The 12,988-nt window shown below is 34.5% G+C and overlaps 1 protein-coding gene across 1 annotated transcript in view; it reads right to left on the bottom strand.

Moving 5' to 3' along the window:
• Positions 1 to 11,575, bottom strand: part of LOC136840906 (uncharacterized) — a 19,703-nt gene extending 8,128 nt beyond the window's left edge. The window contains exon 1 of the mRNA XM_067107871.1: positions 11,246 to 11,575. The gene's annotated coding sequence lies outside the window, so the exon portion shown is untranslated. The remainder of the gene's footprint in view (positions 1 to 11,245) is intronic.
• Positions 11,576 to 12,988: the final 1,413 nt, after the last annotated feature.

Raw genomic sequence — 12,988 nt, 5'->3', positions numbered from 1 at the left:
AAACAGTAAGAATATTATTAAAATTATTATTATTATTATTATTATTATTATTATTATTATTATTATTATTATTATTATTATTAAAAATTGAGCGAAAATGCCACATACATACCCCATCATAAGAATATCCTGAATGAGGATAAAATAAACAGGTTATTATTATTATTATTATTATTATTATTATTATTATTATTAAGCGGAAATCCACATTTATTATTAAGAATGTTATAAGGATAAAATAGGTTACTTTATTATTATTATTATTATGTATTATTATTATTATTATTATTATTATTATTATTATTATTATTGAGCGAAAAATGCCACATACAGACCCCATCAAAAAGCATATCCGAATGAGAATAAAATAAACAGTCGCTTTATTATTATTATTATTATTATTAATTATTATTATTATTATTATTATTATTATTACCCCCGGAAATCCCATAGGAATATAAGAATGACTGATAAAATAAACAGGTTATTTTATTATTATTATTATTATTATTATATTATTATTATTAATTATTATTATTATTAATTAATTAATTAATTAAGCGAATTAATATTATTATTAATATCCTGAATGACTGTAAAATTATTATTATTATTATTATTATTATTATTATTATTATTATTATTATTATTATTATTATTATTAAGTGAAAATGCCAGGTACTCGTACATATCCTTACCATAGCAATATCCTGAATGAAGATAAAGTAAACAGATCGCTTTATTATTATTATTATTATTATTATTATTATTATTATTATTATTATTATTATTATTATTATTATTATTATTATTATTACTACTTGCCAAATATGTACAGCAGAATGAGAGATGAAACAGCCCCTGCAGGACAAAGCAAGCATGGTTTTACGACCGCAATAAAGATATGTCGCTGACTTGCTGGCCTTCGCATAAGCTGTGCCTGAAAAAAAAAAAAAAAAAAGACTGCAAGCAAATACGGAGCTTGTCACGTATGTGCAGAATTTCGGCGCAGCATAAAATCCTTGTCGCGACTAAGATGTCGGCGATTAAAACGGAAATAGATTATCAGACCGTCGTCATGGAAACTTATAACCAGTTGCTAATCCTCTGGTACATCCCACGTTCATTCAGCCGTTGATGACCTTGGCTGTTGCGACGCCAGATTTGTGCGTGAAGTCACTCAGTCAGTCCCACATATATTCTTCCCCGTATGGTGGTAGTGCCGTCAGTACACCTCACACAGTGCACTGTAGGCATTACTTAAGGTTCTTTGCAGCGACCCTTCGGCCCCTAACTTCAACCCCTTTCATTCCTTTTGCTGTACCTCCGTTCACATTCTCTTTCTTCCATCTTACTTTCCACACTCCCCGTTTACTCTCAATTTCCCTTCCATCGCTGAATGACCTCATAGGTCCCAGCGCTTGGCGTTGGCCTAGACTTTAAATTCCATAAACTTTTTATTCCAATTCCAGTTCCATTTATATTATGTTTGATTGAATCTCGATTATTTGACCTTTCTCACTGCGGCTTTCCCTGGTCGTTCCAGTTCCACATATATATTCTTAAAGATTATGTTTGATTGAATCTCGGTCATTTGACCTTCATATTATTTCTGTAGGGAGGAACGAGAATTTTCTCACTGCGGTCTTCCCTGGTCGTGGCAGATGTTTTGAAGGGGTTAGTCTAATTCCTTTGGATTTAGACCCAATTTTTCTTTTCCCTTGTCCTTGTTAGGTTCAGTGGCGGCTTCTTATCGCCTGCCCTTTGAATCACTCGGACCGTCCTCCTTAACTTCATAGCTGACATCCGTTAAGGGTCAGAGTGAACGGTGACAGTCAGATAAGTTATAACTGCCAAGCAAATGTTATTACGTGAAAGTTTAATCGTTTTCCCCAAAGGCAAGAATTCTAAAGCATATTCTAAACAAGAACTCTAAAATATAATCTAAACAAGAATTCTAAAATATATTCTAGACAAGAATTCTAAAATGTATTCTAAACAAGAATTCTAAAACATATTCTCATCAAGAATTCTAAAATATATTCTCAACAAAAATTCTAAAATATATTATAAACAAGAATTCTAAAACATATTCTCAACAAGAATTCTAAAATATATTTTCTCATCAAGAATTCTAAAATATATTATAAACAAGAATTCTAAAACATACTCTCAACAAGAATTCTAAAATATATTCTCAACAAGAATTCTAAAATATATTTTAAACAAGAATTCTAAAATATATTCTAAACAAAAATTCTAAAACATATTCTGAACAAGAATTGTAAGATGTATTCTAAACAAGAATTCTAAAACATAATCTCAACAAGAATTCTAAAATATATTCTCAATAAGAATTCTAAAATATATTCTAAACAAGAATTCTAAAATATATTATAAACAAGAATTCTAAAACATATTCTCAACAAGAATTCTAAAATATATTCTCATCAAGAATTCTAAAATATAGTTTAAACAAGAATTCTAAAATATATTCTAAACAAGAATTCTAAGATGTATTCTAAACAAGAATTCTAAAACATATTCTCAGCAAGAATTCTAAAATGTATTCTAAACAAGAATTCTAAAATGTATTCTAAACAAGAATTCTAAAATGTATTCTAAACAAGAATTCTAAAATGTATTCTAAACAAGAATTCTAAAATGTATTCTAAACAAGAATTCTAAAATATATCCTAAACAAGAATTTCAAATACATTTAAACATTGACGCTTTTAAAAACATAAAACAGCCTGACATAAAGATAAAAAACCTGGCAGAACGAAAAGGAAAAAAACCTGGCAGAACGAAAAAGAAAAAAAACCTAACAGAAGGAAAAAGAAAAAACCTGGCAGAACGAAAAAGAAAAAAACCTGGCAGAACGAAAAGAAAAACACCTGGCAGAACGAAAAAGGAAAAGAACCTTACAGAACGAAACGTCATGTACGCAAAGCCTCACTCAACTGGCACTAAAGTGTCAACACAACAAATTCCGTTAAAGCGCCGTACCTCAAGGCTCTCTGTGTTCTCACTGGCTGATCACAGAGTTATTAACACCTTTCAAAACTGACCAGGAAAGGCATTACAGGTAATTGTTAATATCTAGGTCCGTATGTCACTGATTCAGCTGTGATGCTAAGGAATGTGTGTAGCATAGTATATTGATTTATTGTAAAGCAACAATAACCCGCCTGAAATCAATTATACTGTAAGTGCCGCTGCAGATATGTGGCTATCGTCTTTACAGCTCAAGTGTTGGGAAATCTGTTTCGATAGTGTCTAGTTCTCCTTACTTTTTCTTACTTATTTTTACGGTTTCGAGGACAACAGACGTTTCAAATCCAATTTACGTAAATCAATCACGTTTTCTTTTGTTGTTATCTGAAGAAGATCAGATTATTAGACACCTAATGGTAGCGTTCGTTCGATCAATTCTTGACAGGCTTTCGAATATGTCAGCACATGCGCATTCAGTGCATTCATAAACAACGAAGTTAACAATTAAATAACGATCTAACAACAACTTACCTTATCCTCGGACGAACGGAATATCCACACCCTCTTCAGTCGTAGTAACGAGACTACGTAAGAAACACTGAGCTCCCTACCTCGTTAGCAAGCAGCCGCGCAACGTAAACATATTAGCTTACTGTTAGTAACCGGAAACGTGAAGGCGATAACGTTCTGACAGCGTTGCTTAGTTTTGGACTGTCGGATGGAAACACGAGAACTTTTCCTTGATCAACATCCGGTCGCAGTTTTTAAGGAGAGGGCTCCAGTGCCCGTGGGTATGGCTTGAAGGGTTGCTTTTGTTGCTGCTCAAATACAAGCCATTTTGACCCGACCTAACCGTCTCATTACTGTTGTTAACAACAGTGTGCATAAAAACTTGAGGATATAGTCTAAAAATCATAAAATTGATTTTCATTATAAATAATAATAATAATAATAATAATAATAATAATAATAATAATAATAATAATAATAATAATAATAATAATAATCCAAACAAAAACTTCTTTCAGTTTTCTTCTGAAGATGGAAAGAGAAACCCACAAGATTCCTTTGTATAACTTGTTTACATGTAAATATTTACAAGTAAACAAGTTATAAACAGGAATCTTGTGGGTTTCTCTTTCCAATAATAATAATAATAATAATAATAATAATAAGAAGAAGAAGAAGAAGAAGAAGAAGAAGAAGAAGAAGAAGAAGAAGAAGAACCCCAATAGGTGAAATGTGTTTCTACTTTCTCCTTGTTATATAATATACACATTTTTACACATGAAGAATTTACCCAGTACGGCTCTCAGCTTACGATAGCTCCTGCTGTCATCTTCAGAGCGTCCTTGTGATATGATTTTCATTTAATGGGTCTTTTTCTCACAATAATAACTGGAACGTGATTTTTTTGTTTTATGTTACAATAATAATAATAATAATAATAATAATAATAATAATAATAATAATAATAATAATAACTGAATGCCCTCATTATACAAAGCCAATTTCAATGAAAAAGAAAGAATACACTGCGATTTAGATAAAATCAAAAATGCATCAGTGAATAAAAAAATCCACTAAAAAGTTGAGGTATAGTGAATATAACTAAATGTTACGATGCCCGTGCCGTCAGATTTCACATGAAAAGCAGAAACATAATGTTAACAGCAAAAAAAGTTGCTCAGTAAAAGGGCGAACGATAAATGGACACCAGATATAAGAGAATAGATTCCAAGACCCAGGGCCGCAAAGTTCGAAATTCGGAGTGTGCAAAAAGAATCCGTGCTAGGATCCAAGTATCTATAAACTGAATTATATAAATCTCAAAAACAAATTTTCATAATCACAGTAATAGTAAAAATTGAGATCCTGGGTCTTATTCTTGGGCGCCTCAAATCCTATATAGAACTGAACCTAAATTCAACACTTCCTCCAAAAGTTCTTGGAAGATTTATACAATAATTTAGTACCATATGACCACCAAGAATCCCTAATGCATAAAAGAATATCACACGGACGTATATACATAATTATAAATTGTCATCTGGGTACATGTTAAATAGAGCGCTATCAGAAAGCCAATTTGATCTGGAAACCTTAGATAAGCACGGAATACAGATTAACCACCATTTAGAACTTTCCCATCACGAGAGTATGTTGTTACCAAGGCCAGCCGGGGGGACTCGTCTTTGATCATGAAGTTGCTATGTACAGACACGAGAGAAATAAATTCACTTTATCTCGCCCACGCCCTTGAGGCGGCAGCAAAAACACTACGCAGAGCAGTGGTTAGTCGCTGGGGTGAGCCTTGAGGAGTCGGGGTGACGGATAAGGAAAGCTATTCCTTGAACAGAGTGGGTTGAGGGTCAAGCATAACCAGAGCACACTTAATAAGTTTGCAAATACTACGCATCATCAGTGGCCATGAACCCGTTGCACTCTGAACAAAATATACATGAAAGTGGGTGAAAAATATCAGCATTTTAAGAACGTACAGTTATGGTAAAATTGGTACAATCTCATTTCTCACATTATGCATAACACTGTGCTCTTATAAGTTAATGCAAGTGTTAGACAAAGGACAGCCGGTTCAACAGTCAAATGCAGAAAAGAATTAGAACCTGAACGAGTCATGTTAAAAGGCAATTTTGAGAAAACAAAGCATCTTATTATACCAACAATCTGTTTAATAGTAAGAAGCCATTTACCAATAGTCATTTCCAGATGGTTTACATACGTCAAAATCTTGTATTAGCTGTAAAGCTACGGGATTCTCTCTCTTCTACTTCTGTTTTCCCTGATTTTAATCATTTTTCTGTTATAAGAGGCAGTTTTATTTTTTATTATTTACGAGTTCGTCTGTTCTTTTACGTTCTTTAAATTTTTTTTTTTTCATTTGAAGGGTAATCATGATAGTGTATAATGTATTCCGCGTATTCAAGTCAGGTTATTGTTAGCACACTTACACACACACACACACACACACATATATATATATATATATATATATATATATATATATATATATATATATATATATATATATATATATATATATATATATATATATATATAATCACAAACCAAGAATTTCGCATTCATACGAAGTGACACAAGCGACAGAATGACTCGAATATCCTGCTTTCTCAGAATACTTAAGCGAAGTATTCCATGAAAGGAATACCGAAATATAAAGCGATTAAATAAACAGTCAATAAAGACCACAAAAGCCTCTGAATGCTTCGATTGAGAGTAACGATATCTGGTTTCTGGGCTCTCTCTCTCTCTCTCTCTCTCTCTCTCTCTCTCTCTCTCTCTCTCTCTCTCTCTCTCTCTCTGTCAAGAAATAACTGGAAGGAATGTGTGATGAAACTGTTCCGTTTCGACTTAGTAACTAACCAGTGAGACAATAAAGGTTATATTTTGTTCCCTTGAATACAGGATATAAGTTTAAAATTAGCTGTTTTGGTTATAGAGAACTGTAGGATTGTTATTCGTACGCTGAGGTCACAATGCTCACATCATGTAAATAAGCAAAATGTACTTGCCGTTATCTACTATTTGCTCTTAGTAAATTACTGCAGTATGATATTATTTTGTTCACTGAACCAAGTTTTCTCGTTCGAAAGAGTCACAGGAGAACCCAGATAGATAATGTTAAATTAATGATAGCTGTTCGAAATCTTCTGCATCAGTCGTTTAAATGTGCGGTCAATTTAATCATTGTTAAAGAAATAGTTCGATAAATACAGAGACATCCACGTAACTGACGCCTTTGAAATTTGAGCAGCAGTGCACAGAAAATTTATGTAGAAAACAGAACAGACAATAGATTTATCACAATAAATGCGTCTTTGATTACAAGATATCGAAATCGATGCGGAACAACACGTATTTATTTATGCTTCCAAACTCTGTAACATGTTAAACTTCAGGGTGTGCAAGATTTATGATGAATATTTGTTGCGATATGCAACATATATTCTCAAGAATTTTACGACTGCGTCAAAATTTCTCCATTATTATTATTATTATTATTATTATTATTATTATTATTATTATTATTATTATTATTATATAAAAGTGTGCCATCTTTACATTATTATTTATTACAAATTTGGAAATTTGTGTATTCTTAACGTAAAAAAGAAATTAAAAAGCTAAGTCACTGTTTAATAACGTTGGCGCCTCTTGCAGCTCAGAATGATGGTATGTAAATGGAAAAAAAACAGTATATGCTATTATAACTGATGATTATGACTTGAGTTAATTTAACCTAAAATACAAGAACAAAACATAAATATGAGTAGATATCAAGCAATGTATAAGGTAATATGACTGAAAAAAAAACGAAACGGAGAAATAACTGAGCAACAGAAAGGAAGTATTAAAATATTAAACAGTCGCATTCGTTGTTCAGGCATAACTTAATTAGATCATTTCCTGATTGACGTAGAGAATGAAGCCGCTGACATTCCAAGCCTTCATACCGTAGCCTACCATTAAAGGAGTCTCTTACTTCTTCCCTCGGTTGTGGTGGCATTGTGCCAAAGTATCGACTTACAATGAGGGTCTCACATAGCATCTGACGGATAATGCTCAAGAAGTGCCATTCAGTTTCAGACGAATACCGGACGTAATACTTCCTTGCAAGTATGCAAGTGTAAGTATATTTGTTACAGTAAGATGTGAAACCAGGGATCACGAATTCACTTAGGAACATTATTAATCACCGAAGGGCTAGTGCTAAACACGGCGAAACAGTGATTCATCTTCACTGTTTCGCCGTGTTTAGTACTAGCTCCTCAGGAATCAGATGTGTTTCGCTGTGTTTAGTACTAACCCCTCGGGGATCAAATGTGTTTCGCCGTGTTTAGTACTAGGCCCTCAGAGATCAAATGTAATTCAGTGAACTGGTGATTTCACGAATTCCCTGAAAATTTCAGGGATTTCGTGAAATCCTTGGTCTCACAATCTTACCTATATATATATATATATATATATATATATATATATATATATATATATATATATATATATATATATATATATATATATATATATATATATATATATATATATATATATATATATATATATATATATATATATATATATATATATATATATATATATATATATATATATATTTTAGCCACGAGAAATGTTAAAAAAAGAAACTACAAAGTGCCAAGTACTTTATCTCAACAGCCTCTACATTTTCCTTTCATCCGCATTCAACAACCACACTTCAGTTTCATAAAGGAGAGTTGGTTCAACGAGCCCTTCATGCATTCCCACCTTGGCTTCCATTTTCCTCCCAGTCTTTTGCATTCACCCTGATGCCTTCCTTGCACACTTCTCAGCCTACCATCATCCATTATTATCTCCCAAATAGTCTCACGAATCAACTGCTTCCACTCTTCTTCCATCTTCCTGGTTTCTTTTTACCGTCAAACCTAACTATTGCTCAGATTTTCTCCCCATCTTTCTCCACTTGTAAACGCTTTCAGAATTTTTCGCTGGGTTCTGTCATTTCTTTTCACTATCCCCAGTCAGCGATGTGCCATTTGTAAATAACCAGGATTGATTTTGTTGCCCCACGACTTTGTATATATGTGTACACACTAGAGATGATCCGTTAGTCATATACGCAAACACATGTGTTTGTGCATTCATAACGACATAATGTATACATTGTCACAGCGGGTAAATGAAGGCGTGAGATTACACAAAATATCAGATGAAGAGTAAACACTGGAACTGAACTTCCTCAAATATTCACAGTGTGAGGATGATTCGCAGTTTAAAAATACAGAGATGGTATGGTCGTATAGAGAGAATAGAGGAATAGCCGCTAATTATAATAGGTTTTAATATTTTAAACCCCATAAGAAGAGAATACCATAAGAAATGTCAGAAGGAATTGGAAGTTCAAGCTTTCAAGGCAAAAGGCGAAAAATAAAGTGGACGGGTAATACTGGGATTATATGCAGGCAGTAGGTGGCAGTGTGCAGAGAAGTGTCAGCCACTCGCGAAGGCTGAGTGTAGTCAGGGAAACTTAAAAACAAGGAGCAAATGTCAGTAATGACAGTGATCCCAAAAGAAAGGCTAACCTTAAACACAACAGTTGAAGCCAGTCTCTTCCTTATTACGCACATTGGCAGCACCGTAGCATAAACAGGGAAAAGAGCAATTACAAGTTGTTTATATTCAAATTATATTCAGTGCAATTTGCTGCAGTAAATGTGGGCACTAAACTCACCCAAGGAGATTTGACTCGGTGACATGCATCTGGTAAACACATTTTGCGCACTTTCTCTCTCTCTCTCTCTCTCTCTCTCTCTCTCTCTCTCTCTCTCTCTCTCTCTCTCATGGTGCTATGCCATTTGCATGAAGCATTATTAAAGGTAAATGCTAATGTTTTCGTTATCGTATCGGGATGGCGATACGGCAGGAAACGTCAACACCCTTATCTAGCCCAGGTCTGGTTTGGTGGGTGCGTTGGGGGTGGGGTTCGGCAAAAAGAAAATGAGTGGGTCTAATCCCCAAAGGAAATGACTGATCCTTCTCCCAAGTAAGAGCAATAGTATTACACCACGATTGGAACAAAATATTCTTTGAAAGGATTAAGCCAACAGATTTTGGTGGTGGTGTTGATCTACGTTCGGATAACCTTTTAAAAATAGTTCATCGAGGCCAACAGCTTACTATACAATGCTTCTCACCTCTTATTAAGCTTCGGGAGCTTGAGAAAGTGTTGGAACAAACCTTACAAGGTGCAAAGAAACTAAAAAACTTGCAATTATATAAGTACAGCACAACGACTGACTCTAATTAGAGTACAGATCATAAAGAAAGCTTTGGTAAGCTTAGTTCCAAAAGCTATTCTTAACAAATGATTTCATATAAAGGAGTAAATAAATATTACTTTTGCATATTGACTCCAGTTGAAGACTAGAAGACTGAAGTCACATATCTGTTACACTAGAAGGTGTATGTTTGAATGGGCAGCAAGTCACCTCCTTAAAACACGATACGTCCAATAACAAGACCTTGCGCACAGGCAAGGAAAAATGAGCGTCAGGCATCTTGGCGAAAGATAAATAATACAGTAGATTTCCCAAATCCTCTTTGTAGCAACAGAGAATGAAAATGACAATACTTTCCTTTTAGATTTTCTCTGAAGCCAATCATTTTTGCTGAAACGGCCTTTCGGGGAAAAAAATGCTCATCACTATTGGAAAGATTACAACATCCACCATAATTATCAGTGTGGTGAAACCGATATGAAAACCTTACTAATACGCTGATAAATTAGCAGTAATTGAAATGACACCGGTTTGAACTAATCGAAATTTCTTTTTCTTGGGCGTGTCCAGCGGCCTTGCGTATTAGGATTGGAACAATGAATGCATTCAGCAGTCGGGTCAAACGAGTATATAATACTCCTGGACCTCCTACGTGGCTTACTGCTTCTTGTCATAGCACTTAAACGATTCTCCTAAATGTGTGCAGTGTGTTTACGTTAACTCTAAAAACTTTTTTCCTATACGCAAATGAGTTAATAAATCGACGAACTGGGAGGTTTCTCTGGCTAGAAATAAAAAAAGGTTCTGGTGAAGGTGAGCTATTTGCGTCACACGCCGTTGTATATATATATATATATATATATATATATATATATATATATATATATATATATATATATATATATATATATATATGTATGTGTATATATGTATATATATATAATGTGTGTAGAGATCGCATCAGAAATTAGTTATTGCAAGATTTTTCTCACATACATAAATTGCCATCGACTTTGAGGCTTCTTTAACAACAAGATAAATGAAAGATTTAGTTTTCCTGCATAAAAAATTTGCATGATTCTGTGTACATTTATAAAACTCACTTTTTGTTTTTAAAATAAGCTTGTTCGCAGCGAATTTATTTCATACATAACTATAGAAAGCTTATTGTCACTAGTAAGCCTACCTAGCACTAGATAAATGGAAATACTTTCGAAAGAACAGAAGGTAACCAGAGTAAATCAAATAACTGAAAGAATTATCTAAAAAATCAGACTTTCCTTACCCTCCAAAAACATGACAAACATACCCAAATATAGTTTAAATGCAGTTCCTTTACGAAAACAACTCGCGGGTGACCTATAAATAACACCAACCGTTATTCACTATAAGCTTTTAGTATATGCTGTTAAAAAATTGGGTGAAGATACCTCCAGATGAATAATTCAGAACAACACGGCTGTATCAGACGTAAATCCTTAGCAAACTTCAAGATGCCTTCCTCCTCAAACGTAGCCACAATTCAAACTAGCAGCAGACGTCACGTCAGTCAATGTAGCCGTCTAAGTCTGGCGAGTGGCGGGAGAGTCAAAAGACCAAGAGGTTGGGAGGGTAGGGGAAGGGGGCTGTTAGCTATCAGGAGGGAGGGTTTTTGCAGAGTGCCTACTACTACTACGTAGCATCCAAGAGAGGGGAAAGGGAGTGAGTGAGGGGAAGGCAGAAAGGGGTTGCCAAAGAGGGTGTTCCTGAATGCCCACGCCGAATCAAGTTGCGGTTTTCTATGACTTGAGGCTCAAACCAAGCCCCAAACGCTCCATCAGCGCCACACCCGGCCGAGCTGCCCCCTGCTGACGCACAACGAACCTCGAATAAAAGTTGTAAATTTGTGTTCTCCTTCTTTTCTCTTATTAACCTCCTCCCCGACGCTTGACTTCGCACGCATCATGTCATCCTCTTTATTCATTATCTCGAAAGTCCTGTATAACTTGAGAAATCAAGTGTATTAAGAAATTAAGTGAGATCTATTACTACAATTAAGCTGGTCGTGTGTGCCTGATTTGCCAGTGTAAACAAACAGTCGGGAACCCACACTACTTAGGGTTCGGGCAGGAGAGTTCGCTATAGTTATAGTATTCATTGCATTTTATAATATTCGGTCCCTCTACAACTCGAACACTAATAATCCTTGGAATCCTACCTGGCAAATTATTATTTCGTTTTGTTTTATTTTGTTTTACAGTTTATGCATATGGAAAACATGTTTACAGAGAGAAAGGAAGAGAAAAAACAGAGGGCCCGAAGCTATTTTCTATAAATGATCGACTAAAGGTCAATCTGTTCATTTTGTGTGATGACATGACGGTAAGGAATAAATTTTACTTATTTGCTTTCATTTTTATATTTCATTCATTAATTCTTTAAACATAAGTCCCTCTTATGTAAAAGGCATTGAAGCTTGCTCTTTTGTTATTCAGTTCAGATATTTTATACAGTGGTCACTTTAGACCAATTTAGAAGCTTATTTTTGCTAAATCTTACTGTAATGGTAGTACGAGGTTTGTTAAGAGGCTTAGCAAGGGGTTTATAAATAACCTTCAGGCTAAATAATAAAGTTTATTCGTTCACATAGGCAAACGTTCATTTTAGATTATGCCAGCCTTGTGCTGGCACGGGCTCTTGGTCTTGGGCAGCCTTTATGTAACATACGCTGACGCACACGGCCACACGCTCGTATGTACATAAATATTCAAAAAATTTATATGCAGATTGATGGGGATAGCAGTGGGGGACTTACGTGACAAATGATGAGGTCAAGTGGGTGAACGAATGTCATCAGGAATTCAGGCCTGCAGTGCACATGCGGTATGTTGACGACTCTTTCTTCAGTTTTTTTTAGTTTTCTGTAAAAAAAAAACTTGTGTCAGCTTTGTCCACCCGTCCGCACTTTTTCTGTCCGCACTTTTCTGTCCGCCCTCAAATCTTAAAAACTGATGAGGCTAGACGGCTGCAAATTGGTATGTTGATCATCCACCCTCCAGTCAACAAGCATACCAAATTGCAACCCTCTAGCCTCAGTAGTTTTAATTTTCTTTAAGCTTAAAGTTAGCCATAATCGTACTTCTGGCACCGCCATAGGTACCAACACAGGCTACCATCGGACCATGACTGAGTTT

Source organism: Macrobrachium rosenbergii, chromosome 8 (assembly GCF_040412425.1).
Source record: "Macrobrachium rosenbergii isolate ZJJX-2024 chromosome 8, ASM4041242v1, whole genome shotgun sequence".
Lineage (NCBI taxonomy): Eukaryota > Metazoa > Arthropoda > Malacostraca > Decapoda > Palaemonidae > Macrobrachium > Macrobrachium rosenbergii.
Note: the sequence above shows the minus strand (reverse complement) of the source record. Positions and strands in the feature narration are given on the sequence as shown.